The 19,488-nt window shown below is 39.0% G+C and overlaps 1 protein-coding gene across 1 annotated transcript in view; it reads left to right on the top strand.

Annotated features, from left to right (window-relative positions):
• Positions 1–19,488, top strand: part of LOC124594696 (dynein axonemal heavy chain 3) — a 1,186,267-nt gene that overhangs the window by 629,425 nt on the left and 537,354 nt on the right. The window lies entirely within an intron of this gene.

The following is a 19,488-nucleotide window of genomic DNA, read 5'->3' as shown; positions in this document are numbered from 1 at the left end:
GATTGTCTGCTCAACATCTTTTGTCTTGTGTGGCAGGCACAACAGTAGCCAGTTTAAACTATGTGGTGAGTGAACGCTGGTAGTACACAGTGCATGCTTGGCCCGAATTAGTGGAGGCAGTAGAGAGTGGAGGGGTGAGGGCAGAAACAAAATGAAATTATTCTGATAAAAGATTAAATAGCAAATTTAACTTAAATAACAAATTTTACAAAATGCAAGACACACTTTTTTCTTCGAAAAATTGCCTCCAGGATTTATTTCCATCTTATACTCGAAATTAATATAAAAATGTCCAATGTTTGATTTAAAATTTCCGCCAGTCTTAAAAATGACCATATATTCAATGCCACAGGGAACCTATCCCTATCTGACAACATTAGATTCAACTTGGAGCAGCAGCATTCCAATGTGCCAATTTACAAGCTTACTAATAGTATCTCCCTCCTGCCCACCCATCACAAATCCAGAGCACTGTCTAGAATATGATGCAGCACTACAGTGTATGGTGCCGGTGAACTTGAATTGAAAGCGATTTGTGTTATCGGTAATGGTACAATATTTTTGTTAGTAGCTAGTTCTGTAATGGAGAAAAATAAAAGGTATTCATGTGATATGGCCTATAAATATAAAACAATATCAGAAAAACCATTTGTGGTTGGCAGAATAGTAGAAAAGAACTGAAACAAATGAGGAAGACTAAATGTGCAAATAGAAGGGTGAATGCAAAATGGCCAAAATTAGAAGATTATGAATTGAAATGGATTCAAGGGCACCCTCAAAATGGCATTAATCCAATAAATGATTCAAAATACACACTCATAAGCTAGAGCTACAAAACTTAACAGATTCTAAAGATGGAGGTGACTGGTGCTACAGGTTTAAGAAACATCATGAACTTACCATGTCAACCAAAACCAAAATATCTCAGAAAATGCCATGAGAGTATGAAGAGAGAATATTATCATTCCATTGCTTTCTTATTCAATATAAAAAGAAAAGCAGTGTGGAACTAAGCCTAACAGCGAATACAGACAAAACTTCCCTGACATTTGATATGCCGAATAACAGAACTGTTTCCATGAAAGATGCTAAAACTGTAACTATAAAAACCAGAGGGCATGAAAAAATTCGCTACACTCTTTTCCTTTCATGCTTAGCTGATGGTACTAAACTTAATCCAGTGATGATTTTCAAGCACAAAATAATGCCACAAACTTCTGAAATACCACCAGATGCTGTTGTTGATGTACGTGAGGAAGGTTGGATGGATGAGGCTAGTATAAAATTATGGTCAACCAGAGTATGGGAGAGAAGGAAATGTGCTATATTGAAGGAGAGTTCTTTTATTGTGCTAGATCAATTTAATAGTCATTTGAAAAATTCTGTGAAAGAGGAATTGAGATGGGAGAATACAGAGCTGGGAGGACTTACTTCACAACTGCAACCTCTTGATGTCTCGATAAATAAACTATTTAATGTGTGTATAAGAGAAGAATGGAACAAATGGATGATGGATAAAACTCACCGTGAATTCATGCCAGAGGGAGCTTTAAAATGACATACAATCAAACAAGAGTGTCAGTGAATAAAACAGTAATGGCCTAGAGTGAGAAAAGACATTACGGTCAAAGTGTGGCATAAGTAATCCTCTCGAAGGCAGTGAAGACCATCTAATATATGAAGAAGACAATGATGATGATGAATAGGAAGAAGAAGAAGAAAAAGACAATGAGAAAGAAGAAAGTTCAAATGACGATTATCAGGGTTTTAAAGGTCAATTTGGTTTTGTTGTTGTTGTGGTCTTCAGTCCTGAGACTGGTTTGATGCAGCTCTCCATGCTACTCTATCCTGTGCAAGCTCCTTCATCTCCCAGTACCTACTGCAACCTACATCCTTCTGAATCTGCTTAGCGTATCCATCTCTTGGTCTCCCTCTACGATTTTGACCCTCCACGCTGCCCTCCAATGCTAAATTTGTGATCCTTTATGCCTCAGAACATGTCCTACCAACCAATCCCTTCTTTTAGTCAAGTGCCAGTCTACATATTATATCCTCTCTACTTCGACCATCATCAGTTATTTTGCTCCCCAAATAGCAAAACTCCTTTACTACTTTAAGTGTCTCATTTCCTAATCTAATTCCCTCAGCATCACCCGACTTAATTCGACTACATTCCATTAACCTCGTTTTGGTTTTGTTGATGTTCATCTTATATCCTCCTTTCAAGACACTGTCCATTCCATTCAACTGCTCTTCCAAGTCCTTTGCCGTCTCTGACAGAATTACAATGTCATCGGCGAACCTCAAAGTTTTTATTTCTTCTCCCTGGATTTTAATACCTACTCCAAATTTTTCTTTTGTTTCCTTTACTGCTTGCTCAATATACAGATTGAATAACATTGGGGAGAGGCTACAACCCTGTCTCACTCCCTTCCCAACCACTGCTTCCCTTTCATGCCCCTCGACTCTTATAACTGCCATCTGGTTTCTGTGCAAATTGTAAATAGCCTTTTGCTCCCTGTATTTTACCCCTGCCACCTTTAAAATTTGAAAGAGAGTATTCCAGTCAACATTGTCAAAAGCTTTCTCTAAGTCTACAAATGCTAGAAACGTAGGTTTGCCTTTCCTTAATCTTTCTTCTAAGATAAGTCGTAGGGTCAGTATTGCCTCACGTGTTCCAACATTTCTACGGAATCCAAACTGATCTTCCCCGAGGTCGGCTTCTACAAGTTTTTCCATTCGTCTGTAAAGAATTCGTGTTAGTATTTTGCAGCTGTGGCTTATTAAACTGATAGTTTGATAATTTTCACATCTGTCAACACCTGCTTTCTTTGGGATTGGAATTGTTATATTCTTCTTGAAGTCTGAGGGTATTTCGCCTGTCTCATACATCTTGCTCACCAGATGGTAGAGTTTTGTCAGGAGTGGTTGTGGTTTTATAAAATCAGAATTGTTTCTGGGTTTGCAATCTAATAATAAAAATGTTGGTTTTTAAAAAATTTGCTTAAAAATTAAGATGTGTCTTATAGTTCATAAAATACAGTATATTAATTAACAGTCCACTAAAGGTGTAATGAAACTAGGCTTTACTAGAGTGAAAATTTTTGGCTGATTTCGTCATTTTTAAATAGTTATTTCGGTATATTTTTTGCTAGTTTTTTTTCCATTTCGTCAATAATTTCGCTAAATTTTATTTCCACTTTTCAGCGGTAAAAGGTAGAGGATATACATTTATGACACATTTGCAATGAAAAATCTTTTATTTTACATAAATTGAAAAAGCATAAAAATTATAAATGTGATTAAAACACAAATACCAAATCATGAAAGTTTGGAAAACATTTATCCTGTCCTAGTCATTCTGAGAAAGACTAGGATACCATGACTTACATATTACTGGGAGTCAGTGCTGTTCTCCTGTCAGACATTATATTGCAATATCTAGAAAGTGATCTCTCATTATCAACATTACTGACTGGGATCCACAAAGCCTTCACTGCAGTTCCACAAAAAGTCCATACTCTGCTTTCAGGGACAGAAGAATACCAATCACATCAACATTTTTTACCTTCTCTACAAGAACTAGCTACTAAATCCTTAAACAATGTGTATCGTACAAGAAATTCTGATGTTGGAAGTTCTTGTAGAATGGGAATTTTCTTTATCAGCTGAGAGATTTCAGCACTATCTAAATTGCCTCTTATTATGCAAGGTCACCAAGGTTAGACTGCAGAAGATGAATTAACGGTATCTTGGAGCCCTCTAATGTCAGCAGCAAATTGCAACATTTTGAGCAGTGCTCGACAAGAAAAATAGCTAGGCATTGAAGTTTTTTTGCTTCAGCAGAAGTCAAAGCTTTAAAATAATTGACAGCTACACTCTCATCTTCAACAGTTTCAACAAATCCTAATATATCACAGAGATATTCTCCAAGGTACTGGACACTTTCAAACCATGAGTTCCACCTGGTGATGACAGGAATAGGGAAACGTTTAGCTTTTGTGGGTACACCTACATATTTCTGAGCTAAGAACTGAATATATGCATGCTTTCTCTTTCAGGTATTAAGGAAGATCTGTTTTGTCTGCAAAACACAATGGTTCAAATCACAAAGTTCCACAGCCCACACATTGCCAACCAAATTTAATTTATGAGCCCAGCATTGTGTGTGTACTAACCCTTCTGAAACTAAAACCCTAACTGCATTTATACACTTGCCCATATAATGGGTTGATTCTGAAGTTATAGAAACTACATTTCTGTACTGAATTTCGTAATTGCTTGCGCACATTCTGTAGCATTTGCATTTGCAATAACCTTCACTCCCCCGACATATAATTTCTGAACTGCACCATCGCCACAACTTTTATCAGAACCACGAACACATACTGCCCTTTCTGTCTGTCGTTTCACCACAAAGAATTGAAACTCTTCCATCTTTCATGGCTCCATTTAATCTTTCCTCCTCTTCTTTGACGTTTCGAGGTATGTAACCTCCCCGTAGTCTTCCTGCTGAGGGTAAGTCTCCAGCACCTTAAAAATGTCAATAGAACTGCTATTAGAGTACTATGTAATGAATTAAATTCCCACTTTACCCAGTTATAAGACTTTTTTAAGTGGGTGCTTGAGGAAAAAAATTTTTTTTTTTAATATAGGCCTATTCTGACCAACAAAAATTATTGGCTATCGAGATTACCTAATCTTTTTTGCAATTAGCAGACGGTAAATGAATTATTTACACACCTGGTATGTATTTGTTCATCCATTCTCTCAGCTTCGGATGATCAACTTTTTCCATCGGAATGTTAGCCTCAATGAAAGCTCGAGTAGTTGATAAAATGAATTACTATATATCATTTTTCGCTCATTTTGCTGCTGCAGTGACTTTTGTAAGTGTAGCTTGTCTTTTTATACCAGTAGTTGTTAGTGCCTTCTCCTTGTTCTTCTTATGGGAAGAACTGTTATTAATGTGTTTCAGGCACACATCCTTCCTCTGCCACTCAATATGCACATTGCAGTATTTGCACATAAGTATCTTCCTACAGTCGTCGAAAACATAAAATCCTTCTGACGAAAGTTCCTTTTCTCGGTCGAAAACTGTCACTACCATATTAATCATCTGTAACACGAAAACAAAACACAAAATACTACACTCAATGCACTGGCGAACCACAACGATATCCAACACGTAATACTGCATACACCGCCAGAACATTGTAGAATGTCTTTAGAATACTCGATATATTATATATTTCGAAATGGTGTACAATCGATATCCAGATTGTATTACCATAACTGCAATCGAATTTCTGCAGTTAAGTTGAAATGACGAGATTTGGCCAAGTTTCATCAATTATTTCGCAATTTGGCTTAAAAGTAAATAGTTTCGCATTTTCAGCAAAATGTGTAAAATTTCGTGAAAATTTCACGATTTCACGCTTTGCGAAAAATAGGTGCCTCTAGACATTATCTGTGATTGCTGCTGTAGTATGAATGCTAACGTTAACAGTTTTGTATCATTACAGTGAAAAGTTCCTGGTGTTACAAAGTGAAAAGCTTCCTCGATGCATCCTGTTTGAAGTCACTTTCAGTGAGTTTGCAGAGTTTATAAAAGGCTGGTCAGAATGCACAACGAACAGGGTTCAATTTGCCACAGAAACTCCCACGGATTAAAAATGGGATACACTTACAATAATCACATTGCCACATGGCTCAATCCCGATGAAACCCAACACAATTCCAATCTACATCTACATCTACATCCATACTCCGCAAGCCACATGACGGTATGTGGCGGAAGGTACCTTGAGTACCTCTGTCGGTTCTCCCTCCTATTCCATTCTCGTATAGTTCATGGAAAGAAAGATTGTTGGTATGCCTCTGTGTGGGCTCTAATGTCTCTGATTTTATCGTCATGGTCTCTTTGAGAAATATACGTAGGAGGAAGCAATATACTGCTTGACTTCTCGCTGAAGGTATGTTCTCGAAACTTCAACAAAAGCTCATACTGAGCTGCTGAGCTTCTCTCTTGCACAGTCTTCCACTGGAGTTTATCTATCATTGGCATAACGGGTTTGCAATTACTAAATGATCCTGTAACGAAGTGCGCTGCTCTCCGTTGGATTTTCTCTATCTCCTCTATCAACCCTATCTGGTACAGACCCCACACCGGTGAGCAGTATTCATGCAGTGGGTGAAGGAGTCTACTGTAACCTACTTCCTTTGTTTTTGGACTGCATTTCCTTAGGATTCCTCCAATGAATCTCAGTTTGGCATTTGCTTTACCGACGATTAATTTTATATGGTCATTCCATTTTAAAACACTCCTAATACCTACTCCCAGATAATTTATCGAATTAATTGCTTCCAGTTGCTGACCTGCTATATTGTAGCTAAATGATAAAGGATCTTTCTTTCTGTGTATTCGCAGCACATTACACTTGTCTGCAATGAGAATCAGTTGCCATTCCCTGCACCATGCGTCAATTCGTTGCAGATCCTCCTGCATTTCAGTACAATTTTCCATTGTTACAATCTCTCAATATACTACAGCATCATCCCCAAAAAGCCTCAATGAACTTCCGATGTTATCCACAAGGTCATTTATATATATTGTGAATATCAACGGTCCTACGGCACTCCCCTGCGGCACACCTGAAATCACTCTTACTTCAGAAGACCTCTCCATTGAGAATGACGTGCTGCATTCCAATGAAGCAACCATGACTATGCCGTGAGACATCCTGCTCGGGGAGCTCCATCAGCCATGACATTCTTATGGGCAGAACATTGAGCTTCATAAACAAGTAGTTCGGGAAGGTGCAGTGGCAGTAAATAGACAAATAACAGCGAAGAGTGAGGATACGGATGTGTCTGTTTTATCTGCAGTACACCAAGTGAGCTTAGGAGGATTTGCTATAGATACTGGGATCAGTCTTACATCTGTATGATGTATAGTAAACAGCCACAAGTTCCCAGGTACCACCTATTGTTGACACAGGAGATGTATGGAAATGGTATTAATCGGAGAGCTACTTTCTACAAATGGGTGTGGAATATTTTTATTGTGGACACCTTACAAAGTGTTATGTTCTTTGATGGATGCACAGTCATAAATTATGGTGCAGGTATCATCATAATATGCCAATTTTTGGCCACAGAAAATCTTAGGTGGATTTATAACAATGATTCATCGAATGAAGTGATCTGTTATTACTTCACAGGTATTCTGAGAGGTGAGATGAATCGAGCTTTGTTCATCCACAATTGAGGTGCTCTCCTGGAAAATGTCAGTCTTGACATTAGAAGCCATATGAGGATGCACCACAATGGTCGCCCAGTCCATCCTGCATGTGATGTGATACAGGAACTGAACAATAGACTTCTTGGAGACAGTTAGGTCACTGTATCCAATTTAACATTAATAATTTACTTTTTGCTGACTAATCGAAGGAATTGAGTTTATGTCACCGAACTGGGTAACCCAGCTGACATATAACAACACACCGAGGAAGCTTGTCCTCCTGTGGCACCGGGAAATTTACATCTCATCCATAGATAATTTAGAAGGTATATTGAGTTTTGTATTCAGGGAAAAAGGGCACACGTTGAACACATCACCTAAATAAACATTCCTCCCCCAGAGCACAACTAATTATCAAATGAAACTATGTGTTCCAGAACGTTTTCAAGTCTCAAACATCTGTGATGTATATCTGCAGATTTAAATCACAAATGAAAATTTGTATCAAGACCACTATTAGAACCTAGGTCTCCTGCTCACCAGGCAGATGTGCTAACCACTATGCTACCCTGGCACAATGGGAACTAACTTTGTGACTTACCAGACACCTTCAAAGACACTTAAACCAAAACATCCTGACATGCTCATGCTTTTTTACTTGTTATTATTGGTACCCATGTAATGTATCGCGGTATGTCAAGTAAAATAATATGATACGAGGTGTCATGGTATACATGACACATGCCGTCATGTCATCCAACATGAAATTCATCATTTTGTGCAGGATGACATAAGGTGTCATTAGTGTTTAGGATGCAAGTATTCCCACTCTGGGCTACTTCCTATTGTAGATACACCCCCCACTCTCGGATACTGCCTACTGCTGGTGCATTCCACTTTCTAGAAGCATGGAACTTTGTGTCTATTTTTTTCTTACACTCATGTGAACATATAACATAGGATTGATTTGGGGACAATTGGTCCCTTCCAGCAAAATTCCCCCCCCCCCCAGAAATTTAAAAAAAAATTGTGCCCCCCCCCCCCCCCCTCCCACAACATGGGACAAATCTGTCCCCAGAATTTCATCCCTGCTCCCAGAAAATCTTATTTAGATATTACATTTATGTTCTTCAACCATATAATAATTCTATATTGTTTGGCTGGTGAATCTTCTGCATTTTGGACTGAGGGTCGGGGACTTTAGCCTATAAATTGCAAGATGCAAATGTGTCAGCACCTTGCAGCTAAGAGAGCTCACTGCACTGGAGAAGTTGGGTTATCTCATAGAAATCTTCAGTTATCTCAAGACGTTTTGTTTTAAATGTCTTTGAAGCTGCCATATAAGTCAAAAAGCTAGTTCCCTTATTTTACAGCCTTAACTTTGCCCAGGGGCAATGGCCTTGCCGCAGTGGCTAAAATGGTTCCCGTGAGATCACCGAAGTTAAGTGCTGTCAGGCATGATCGGCACTTGGATGGGTGACCATCCAGGTCGCCATGCGCTGTTGTCATTTTTCAGGGTGCACTGAGCCTTGTGATGCCAATTGAGGAGCTACTTGACTGATTAGTTGCAGCATGAGTCAAGAATACCATCACAATGAGTGGGAGAGTGGTGTGCTGACCTCACACCCCTCCTAACCGCATCCTCCACTGAGGATGACACGGCAGTCGGATGGTCCCGGTAAGTCACTCGTGGCCTGAAGATGGAGTGCTCTTTTTTTTTCCCAGGACATATTTGCCTTTGTTTCTGCAGTCTACCATAATCTGACATTAGACTGCCATAGCTTGGCAACAAATGTAGAATTTTGTTGACTCAGGCAATGACTCATCCAGTATAGGGTTCTTTACTATTTGTTGAATCATGTTGTTTGACTTGGGCATCGTTAGTCTAGATCGTCTACTGTTACCTGCCTGTTATGGTTGAACCAGTTCAGTATGCCTAGTGTGCCCTCACAGCAACATGTCAAGGACACATGCCTTCAGGACGATTTTGGTTTAACTTTTTTCATGTTTTTTTATTATGTATTATTATATTTTTTAAAGTTTTCTTTAATTTTTTAATGTTTTTTTATTTTGTTTTGTTTTATAGTTACACACATTTTATTCATACACATGAGACTGTACATGCAAATATATGAAGGAAACCATGAATACTTTATACAGTGCACAAAAAATAGCAAATGGAAATACAACACGGAACTAAATATTAAATATTGAGCTAAGTTTATGAAAATTGTGTACAGGGTGGGTGAGAAGTCCCTGTATCCCTGTAACCCCTGTTTTGCAGGTTGGTACCTACGTCATTGCTTATAAGTTGTCGGAATTCATTTTTACATTTTTTTGCAGCTGCAGTTGAGTTTTAATTTGTAACCATGGCAGATGTGAGCGGTCATAGTTACACTGTTGTGGAGTGCTTAGTGACAAGTGTGTAGGTGCCAGAATGACAGCACACACAGCAGACAGTGAGACAGATTATGGGAGCATTCCAGGAAAGATTTAATAAGGTCCATCACAAAAGACAATGCTTATGTGTTCGAAGAGATGTTTGTTTGCTTTTGACAGTGTTAAAGGTAGACCAAAGAGGACGTGAGAAGCGACATGTGCAAGAGTCTCTGCTTCGATTGAATAATCTTTTATGAAGTTGACGCATAAATGTGCTTTGGAACTCAGTATACCGATGACAACAATGCGAGGTAACATGAAAAAACACTTAAGATCTGATCTTTTCCACCGATGTGCATAAACGAGTTAATGCAGTGAGTGCATTTTAGCATAATATTCTTAGTTAACTCAATTTCCTTATGCACTGAACATTGTCAAGGTTACCTTTTCTGACAAATGTGCCATTTATCGCAGATAACATGCTAGTAATATTGTTATTTGTGCAAAGGGAATCCTCATTACACAGTTGAGTTAGAGAGAAAACCACCTCACATAATGATATGGGCAGTGATGACCTGACAACATTTGTTGGAACTGTACTTTTTTTTATAGGACTACTAATGTTGCAAGTTATTTACAATGTTACAAACAGCTTGAGGAAAGGAGTCCCAGGTTGCATGCATACATTGGTTGCAGCAAGATTGAGGACCTCCTCACTTGCAGTGTGTGAGTTCCTAAATGAACACTTACCAGTATGGTGGATAGGTCATGTGTCATAAGCAACACCAGCCCCTCTCAGATGACCACTTTGAAGTTCTGACCTCACCACGAATGAAAACTTGTTTACGTGAGTCATTAAGGTGCATGTATCTGCATGTCATTATGCTACAAACGAAAAACTGCGCAATACTGTAGAGGATGTATATCACATTATAACACCGGACATGCTCAAAAATATGTCAAGAAAAACACTGAGGCATGTGGAAATGCTTTTACAGCATGATGAGGACCATACCAATATACTGGACATTTAATACGTAAGTAAATACTTATGCTAAAACAAATAAAATCTATTACCTTTTGATACTAGGTGGAATGCGGACTTCTCTCCCACCTCGTGTCCAAATAGTTTATATTACATAGACAAACTTGTAATGTGACCACATTACATAGGTAAACTTACTTAAGCTCTTACTGTATTGCAAGCAGAACGATTCACACAACTAATAACATGGTATTGAAAAGTGTACAACTTGTTGTTATGTCTTATCTTACAATTCTTGTCATTGTTTATATAAAATAATTAAGAAAATTAAGAAAGTGCTGCTAGAAAAACTCTGTGAATAATTTTATCATGTGATGTTGCAACACCAAATCTGAGTCAAGTGTAAGATTGGCTGAAATAAGCAGAAGATTGTGACTCAATGTATACACAACAGAATACCATACTATCAACTTTTCAGTTATGTACAAAAACTGATAAACTTAACCTTGTTTTATCCAAAAATGAATTTTCTACAAGACAGCATAGCAGTTTTTGAAGAAAACAAAGTAAAACATTTTTTATTGATCACAAATTAGATGATCTTTTTTTCTGACAATTATTTATACAACAATTTTCATGTTAGCTTAACTTTCTCTACGGCCATTGATGAATCTTTTAACTCTCCATCTCACAGCATGTGCAGGGCTGGGCATAATTCTGGTTTGTTTTGCACGACCAAATGTTTTTTGATGATTTTTGACCTCTGGTGAATAAAGTCTTTAATTTATAAACAATATAACAATAATCAGTTGTAATAACCAGCTGTTTTTAAATTGTATCCAAATGCAGCCCATAAAATCAATGCGTGATTTTATGCGTGTAAAGCCTGAACAGTGAAATAGTCTTGCAAATGCTTCTTATAATTCCCATAAGAATATATTTTTTTATTGTCATCTGCATCACTTGAAACCATCTCAGCATATGTGATTTGCCTGAAGCCAGATTTTACTTGCATTTTATGTACAACTTTAGACTGATATATCATGGCAATGGATAAATTTTTGACAAAACAATAGGACTTTCTTACAAAATTTGAACTGATTTGCACAAGTTTGAAACACAGAAGTGGCAAGCATAAAAATCTCAGTAAATGTGCTTTTTGCATGTAAAATTTGGATGAAGCTAGATCTATGAAATTGAGTTTTCAGTTTTATTGTAAGAATGCATTTTTTATTTATTTAATTTACTTTAAACTGTTTCTGCACATTCAGTTCATTAAGAACAAATTTTACACTCTGCATTTGGCTGGACATAAAAGTATTGTATCTTGACAATGGATGAAGAGTATTGGATAAAAAAAAGTTGTTTTTACTTTATGCATTTATTTACCTTTTTGCAAAGTGTGAAGCAATTTGTACAAGTTTAAAATATAGAAGTAGCGAGCTTCAAAAACCTCCAGGAAAAACATATTTTGTGCATGTAAAATCCAGATATATCAAGATTGAAACTTATCTTAGAACAAGATCTGATACACAAGTGGACCAAATTTGAACCATCAGTCTCGCTCCAGCCCGAAGTTGCTTAAGGGTGACTTTTTTTGGAAGTAAAATCTGAATGAGGGTGGCTATTTTTGGAAGTAAAATCTGAATGAGGGTGACTATTTTTGCACATTAAAGCCAGACTGTACACATACAAATGGTGGATTAGCTGAGCATTAATTGTAGCCTGTGGAATAAATCGATTCACACAATTTTCCTGGATACCAGCTCTGGTTCGTCATTTGAACCTTGCATGATATACTGTATCATAGCTACACTAAGACATGTGTTCAATTGGCTATAAAAATGGCCACTGGCCCAGGCTAAACCAAAAACATTTACCTTCATGTTCCTAGCTCAGATAGGGAATGAGCACCAAGACCCTCCCCAAGTCACAGTTCTGTGCGCAGCCTTTTCATGTGTATTTGTTACAGTGCGCCTGTGCTGTATCGATCTCTCGTACCATATCCTGTTGTGCTCCTAGTCTTCAAGCTATACTTAGTAACTAGCCACAGAAAAGCAACACTTATTACAAAATACCATCTTCAACTGGAAAAGCTAAACCACTTTTCCAACCAGGTCTTATATAACCTTTGTCGTATCCTGAGGAACGCACCCTGCAAAATCCATCGTGCATCTCTCATAGTGGTATCTCACCATCTGTACAATCTACAGATTTGCTGGCCCATTTTTGTGTCTTTCCTACTTCTAACAGAATGTAACATGTCATTTCCACATGAAAATTCCATATGCAAAAAAATCTACTCTGAATTGTTATTAACACCTCTCACTTCAGGATCACCTTTGAAAGCAGCTATGCAATATACCTCTATGTGGTTCACCCTATCCATGAGTTCTTATGTGGACACGGCCACCAGCTAATGGAGTGTTAGTATGAACAATACAAAATTGTGGCTACCAGATCAGATTTGATCATTATGCACCAAAGATCACATCATAACATGCGCCATGAGGATCGTTTGACCCTCCTTCCTCCCTTAACATAATTCTATGAACCATCATCCGTGCAACTTCTCCGAAGGTCTATTCATATCCTACTTGCACCTCACAGTTCCCTGTCCCTATTGCCACATTTATTTTATTTATTTATTTATTTCATATTCCATAGATCCATATGGGAACATATCCCTGGATATAGAATGAGTCAAGGTTTTTTACAGATTATTGTTTTGTGCACAGATACATTGATCTTATCATTAGGTTAAAGAAACTGTGAAGTTAGCATATACCCTTACATATTAGTTAAGATACAGGACATCTGAAAGAATATACAGTCATACATAAATTTGAGTATTGTTCTTAAGTTATACAGGTGTCATATACAGACATACATAAATTCGGGTATTGTATTAAGTTACACTGTACTTACAGAGTATGATTAATCAATTGTAGAGTTCACACAGTAAGGTTTAAGCACAAACAAGAGATTCTATGCATTTTTGCTAAGAAATTCATCAATAATGTAACAAGATTCATCTAAAAGGAACTGCTTCAGATTTTCTTTAAACTTTGGCATGTTTACAACCAATTCTTTAATGTGCGGTGGGAGGGCATTAAAAATCTTGGTGCCACTATATAAAACCCCCTTCTGGACCATTCTTTTCGTTTTTAGCTCATAATGGCTGTCCAGTTTCCTTTGGGTGCTATAACTGTGGTATGAGCCATTGATTTTGAATAAGTTGCAATTTTTTGAAACAAAGCACATCAGGGAAAAAATATATTGGGCAGGTGTTGTAAGGATTTGTAGAGCTCTAAACAGATCCCTGCATGAGTGCCTAGGATGTACTCCACACATAATTCTTATTGCTCGCTTCTGTGCATGGAACACTTTTTTTGCTATTGGTTGATTTCCCCAGAATATTATACTATAAGCCATAAGTTGGTGAAAATATCCAAAATATGCAGTTTTTATTGTGCTCATTTCCCTAGTGTCTGAAATTATTCTTAAGGCAAACGTTGCTGAGCTTAGCCTTTTGCACAGATCTCGAATATGGTGGTGCCATTTCATTTTGCTATCTATATGCATACCCAAGAATTTGGAGGACTCAACCTTCAAAATCTCGTGCTCACCCATTTTTAGGTTCATTTCATTTGTAACATTTGTATTAGAAGAGAAATGAATGTAATTTGTCTTTTTTAGGTTGACTGTAAGGCCATTGGTTTCAAACCAGTTTGTCAAATCTGCAAAAGCTTTATTTGCAGCCGCATTTGACACATTCCCTGAGAGAGTATTAACTGATAAAGTGGTGTTGTCAGCAAACATGAGTATTTTCCCATATTCTGTACATAGTGCTAAGTCATTTATAAATATTACAAAGAGCAGTCGGCCCAATACTAAGCCTTGAGGTACTCCTGCAGTAATGGAGCCCCATTCTGAAGACACCTGACCACCATGCAGTCCTTCAACGATTACTTTCTGCTTTCTACCACACAGATAGGATTCAAGCCACATGCCTACGGTTCCACCCATTCCTAGGGTCTTGGCTTTACTCAAGAGGATATGATGACTTACACTGTCAAAAGCTTTTGACAGGTCACACAGAGCAACATGAAGCTCTCCTTGCTTTCATTCAGCTGAGCTTTCTCTGTGTCTATATCCCAACCCATCGCACCTTCTCAAAGGCAACCAATCACCCCTGACAAACCCTGTTTCTAGAGACCTCAATTGTGTGTGTGTGTGTGTGTGTGTGTGTGTGTGTGTGTGTGTGTGAGGGGGGGGGGGGGAGAGAGAGAGAGAGAGAGAGAGAGAGAGAGAGAGAGAGAGAGAGAGACTGAATCATGCTTGAAAGCTTAACTATTGTGCACAATTTCCGAAGGTCATTCAGCTTCACCACCTAGTCTGGGTATTGATAGAGAGAACTTGTTAGAGACACTCGAGCTCCGGGTGACAGCAGTTGCTCATACCCAAGGGGGACACAAAGCTGTTGCAAGCACGTGAGATGGCATCACACTCTGAGTGCTTACTAATATACCACATGCCAGCAATTGCAGCCAGTCTCTCACTAGTAACTAAAGCCTTTGTGTGTACCATTGGATAGCACAGTATTCTAACCTTTTCTGATTAACTTTTGGGAATTGGGCTTTCCCCTGGGTTGTGGTATATGCATAGATGACTCAGCTATGCCCTGGACTTGTGTTGGTTATAAGTAAACTCATGATTCCCACTGTCAGCCAACACTGGAACTGCCTGTTTCATTCCACTAGTCTCCTCATTACCACCAGCATGAGTAATCACAAACTGTGTTTCTACCTGTGTGGAGTAGGATAGAAAAATTTCCTGTTTAGATACCTATCCCCTGCTTAGTGTCCTTCTTTCAGCTGCATTACTGTTTTTTTCTCTTCTGCTATTTGTATTACAGATTGAAAGAGTGAAACTGCTACAAAGTTTGTCAATGGTCCAATACTGATCTTCATCTATATTTGCCATACATAGTTACTGATGCACTTAATTCCACGCACAATTAAAGAAATTTGATCACACATTTTGAATTTTGACTTATATTCACAATTTGTACATCAAAAAATTCTGTTATTTTGTAAGATGGATTTGCAGCTAATCAGCTATACAATTTTCTTTAAAATAGTTTCTGGGCTAGGAACCGTGTTGAAGAAGGTAATTTAATTACCATTTTTGGGAAGCTGACTTGGGTAAATGAGCTGCTTTTACAAGTCTGTGTCTCAGAATATCCATTTGAATTTGTCCTCTAGTGTTATACTGGTGGATATCTCCCCTTACTTGAAGTACTTTTACATTCAATTTAATGTATAACAATGTGACATGTACGTGCAGGTTTACAGGTGTGAATAAAGTAACTTTCTAAACCGAGATGGACAGTGATCTCTTGGCCCCACCCTACATATTTCTCTTGTGATATATATCTGCTTGTGTCTGTATATGTGTGGATGGATATGTGTGTGTGTGTGTGTGTGTGTGTGTGCGAGTGTACACCCGTCCTTTTTTCCCCCTAAGGTAAGTCTTTCCGCTCCCGGGATTGGAATGACTCCTTACCCTCTCCCTTAAAACCCACTTCCTTTCGTCTTTCCCTCTCCTTCCCTCTATCCTGATGAGGCAATAGTTTGTTGCGAAAGCTTGAATTTTGTGTGTATGTATGTGTCTGTTTGTGTTTCTATCGACCTGCCAGCGCTTTCGTATGGTAAGTCACATCATCTTTGTTTTTAAATATATTTTTCCCGTGTGGAATGTTTCCCTCTATATATATATAATAGAGGGAAACATTCCACGTGGCAGTAAGTCACCTCATATATATATATAATGGAAGGAAACATTCCACGTGGGAAAAATTATATATAAAAACAAAGATGAGGTGACTTACCGAACAAAAGCGCTGGCAGGTCGATAGACACACAAACAAACACAAACATACACACACAATTCAAGCTTTCGCAACAAACTGTTGCCTCATCAGGAAAGAGGGAAGGAGAGGGGAAGACGAAAGGAAGTGGGTTTTAAAGGAGAGGGTAAGGAGTCATTCCAATCCCGGGAGCGGAAAGACTTACCTTAGGGGGAAAAAAGGACAGGTATACACTCGCACACACGCACATATCCATCCACACATACAGACACAAGCAGACATATTTAAAGACCAATGTCTCTAGCTGACTAATACGTGGTGCATAGAAACACTCAATGGAACGCGGTATTTAAACTAACTTTCAAGCTCTTGTTCTTTTCCTAGTAAAAACACACACATTCACACACACAACCACAGAGACACCCATATGTTCATACTGGCAACAGTTGCAAGACTGACTATTGATCATTGACAGCAGTTTCCTAGATAGATAGATGTAGGTAGTGGGGAGGGAAGGGAGCACAAAATGAAGAGAGGGCAGTGGGATGGCGTGAGGCAGGTCTTTTGACAGATGAATTGCTTTGGTTGCACAATAAGACAAGAGTTCAGACAATAAATCACATGATAGTTAAAGAGAGAGAGAAATAGTGGGGTAAGGAAAAGGAGTAAAGGAGATGAGGGTGGAGTTGAGGGGGAAGACAAGGAGGCTGCTTCTGCTGGTGATGGTGGTCTCTCTCTCTCTCTCTCTCTCTTTCTCTCTCTCTGTGTGTGTGTGTGTGTGTGTGTGTGTGTGTGTGTGTGTGTGTCACTGTTACCTTGTAAATACTTTCTTATCACCATCCTGGAAGTTAATTACTTTCACAGCCCTGCTAAGCAGTGCCACAGTTCCATGGCTTTCGATTACTTCACATCATTATTAAGCAAGTGCTGGAAGAGAGCATCAGAGGTCTGTATTACTCAGTGGTTTTATGTCAACTCTTCTGTGTTGTGTGCACAATGTTTTTCGTTGTCAACTTCAGTTACACTAATGGGTGCATAGATTTGCCTTATTTCATAGCTCATGATGGATTACAACATGTATGTGTACTGAATAAAATCTCAATTTTCAAGCTGCATAAATCCAAATAAAATTCTTGAGTTTTTGATGATCACCTCCACCACTGACATCAGGAGTAAATCCACTTACTGACAGGTCTGGCAAGGTTTTCCACTTATATAGGCATGATTATAGCCCCTGTCACCAATCAGAGGGGGCTGAAATGTCACTTGCATGGATGGTGAGTTCAGCAGCTCGTAGCAGCTCCAGCGTGCCATGGGACAGAGTGACATCAGGTGGCACAAGAAACTGGCATCGTGTATTAAACTCTAATCTCAGCCACCTCCTTTGTAATGGAATCCTAGTATGTTAACATATGAACCAAGAATCTCATGTTTTCAAATTGTATTATGTGTTCATTTTCCAGGCAATGCTCAGCTATGGCTAACTTGTCAATTTCCGTTTATTTAGTATGCCTCTTGTGCTCAGTACGACACTCTGCGACTGTGGAAATTGTCTAACACATACAGTTGCTGATGCATTTGCGAAGGACACTGTACAAACCAGGCACACAGCGAGCTGTGCCATCTATTCTCATACCTTGGTGGAAGGCCAGAACCTTGGTCTCAGTGCATTACTCTGCAGCAAATGTCCTAACTTGCTGCTCATGATCCCATAGTATGGCAAGAAATCAGCCGGCTTGGCCTCTTCTGCTCATTCACAAGGCACCCTTCTTTGGTGGCACATGAAAGCATTTGCAATGTCTGTCTTGCTATAACCACTTTCTCTGAACATGTGTCTCCAATGCTGCAATTCATACTGTAGGGTGTCATCATCTGAAGTACATTTTGCTTCCTGTACCAAAGTGTGCCGGACTGCTTTCTCGTGTACAGGGCAATGATGTGCATCAGTGAGACTACTTATTTTCGTAGTACACAAGTGTGAGTAGTACAGCTATGAAAATCAAGAAATACCACACTTTGTCATTCCAAATACATAGCAAATCAACATGGCGTGTGGTCAATTTGCTATCTATATTCTTATTAGTACTCCTTTGTCGTTTTTGTAAATGATGGCTTGGTACATACACTACAGTTTGTAGAAGTTACAACACCAAGAAGGAAATGCATGAATTCAATTAATTTAATACCACCAGTTTGGTACGTGACAAGTAACAAATGATTACGTTTTTAAATCTGTACATGTCCATTGAGCACTACTAATCAGTATGATGCGTGGCCACCATGTGCTGCAATTAGAGCTTCTATAAGCTGTGGCATTGGATCAAAAAGGTTCTGGACACATTCCTAAGGGATTTTCCTCCTGCAGTTTGTATTGGAGCCCACAATTCATGGCACCAGTTACTGGAGGACCATGATGCACTAGGTGCTGACCAACCATATCCCAGATATATTCAATGGGCAACATGTCTGGCGAACTTGCAGGCCAGGGAAGCAAGGTACTTGTCGCCAATCGACGAAGGCCTGTACGTTCCTCACAATATGTGGCCAGGCATTGTCCTGTTGAAATGTGGTCTGTGGAGATGCCTGAAGCAGGGGGAGTACCTCAGGCTCCACGACCTCCGTTAGGTACCGGTTGCTGTTCAAAGTGCTTGCAATATGTATGAGGCGAGATCAGTTGTTGTAACCAATGGCACCCCAAACCATCACACCTGGTGTCTGTCCACTACGCCGTTCCACGATGCAGGCCTCCAGGTTGTGCTCACCACAGTACCACCGGACACGTATGCGGCCATCACTGTAGGACATGTTGAAGCAGGACTGATCCAAAAAGATTACATGTTCCCACTCAGCACCCCAGTGATGGTATTCACATGCCCATTCCAGTCGGAGGAGCTTGTGGTTTCTGGACCGTGGAAGCCAACATAATGGCATGCATGCAACCAGTCCAACCTACACCAGATGGCAACAAACCATTGACGCAAACTAGTTCAGACCTGTTGCAGTGCTCCA

This window comes from Schistocerca americana, chromosome 2 (genome assembly GCF_021461395.2).
Source record: "Schistocerca americana isolate TAMUIC-IGC-003095 chromosome 2, iqSchAmer2.1, whole genome shotgun sequence".
Taxonomy (NCBI): domain Eukaryota; kingdom Metazoa; phylum Arthropoda; class Insecta; order Orthoptera; family Acrididae; genus Schistocerca; species Schistocerca americana.
The sequence above is the reverse complement of the archived record's forward strand: the minus strand, read 5'-3'. Positions and strand labels throughout refer to the sequence as shown.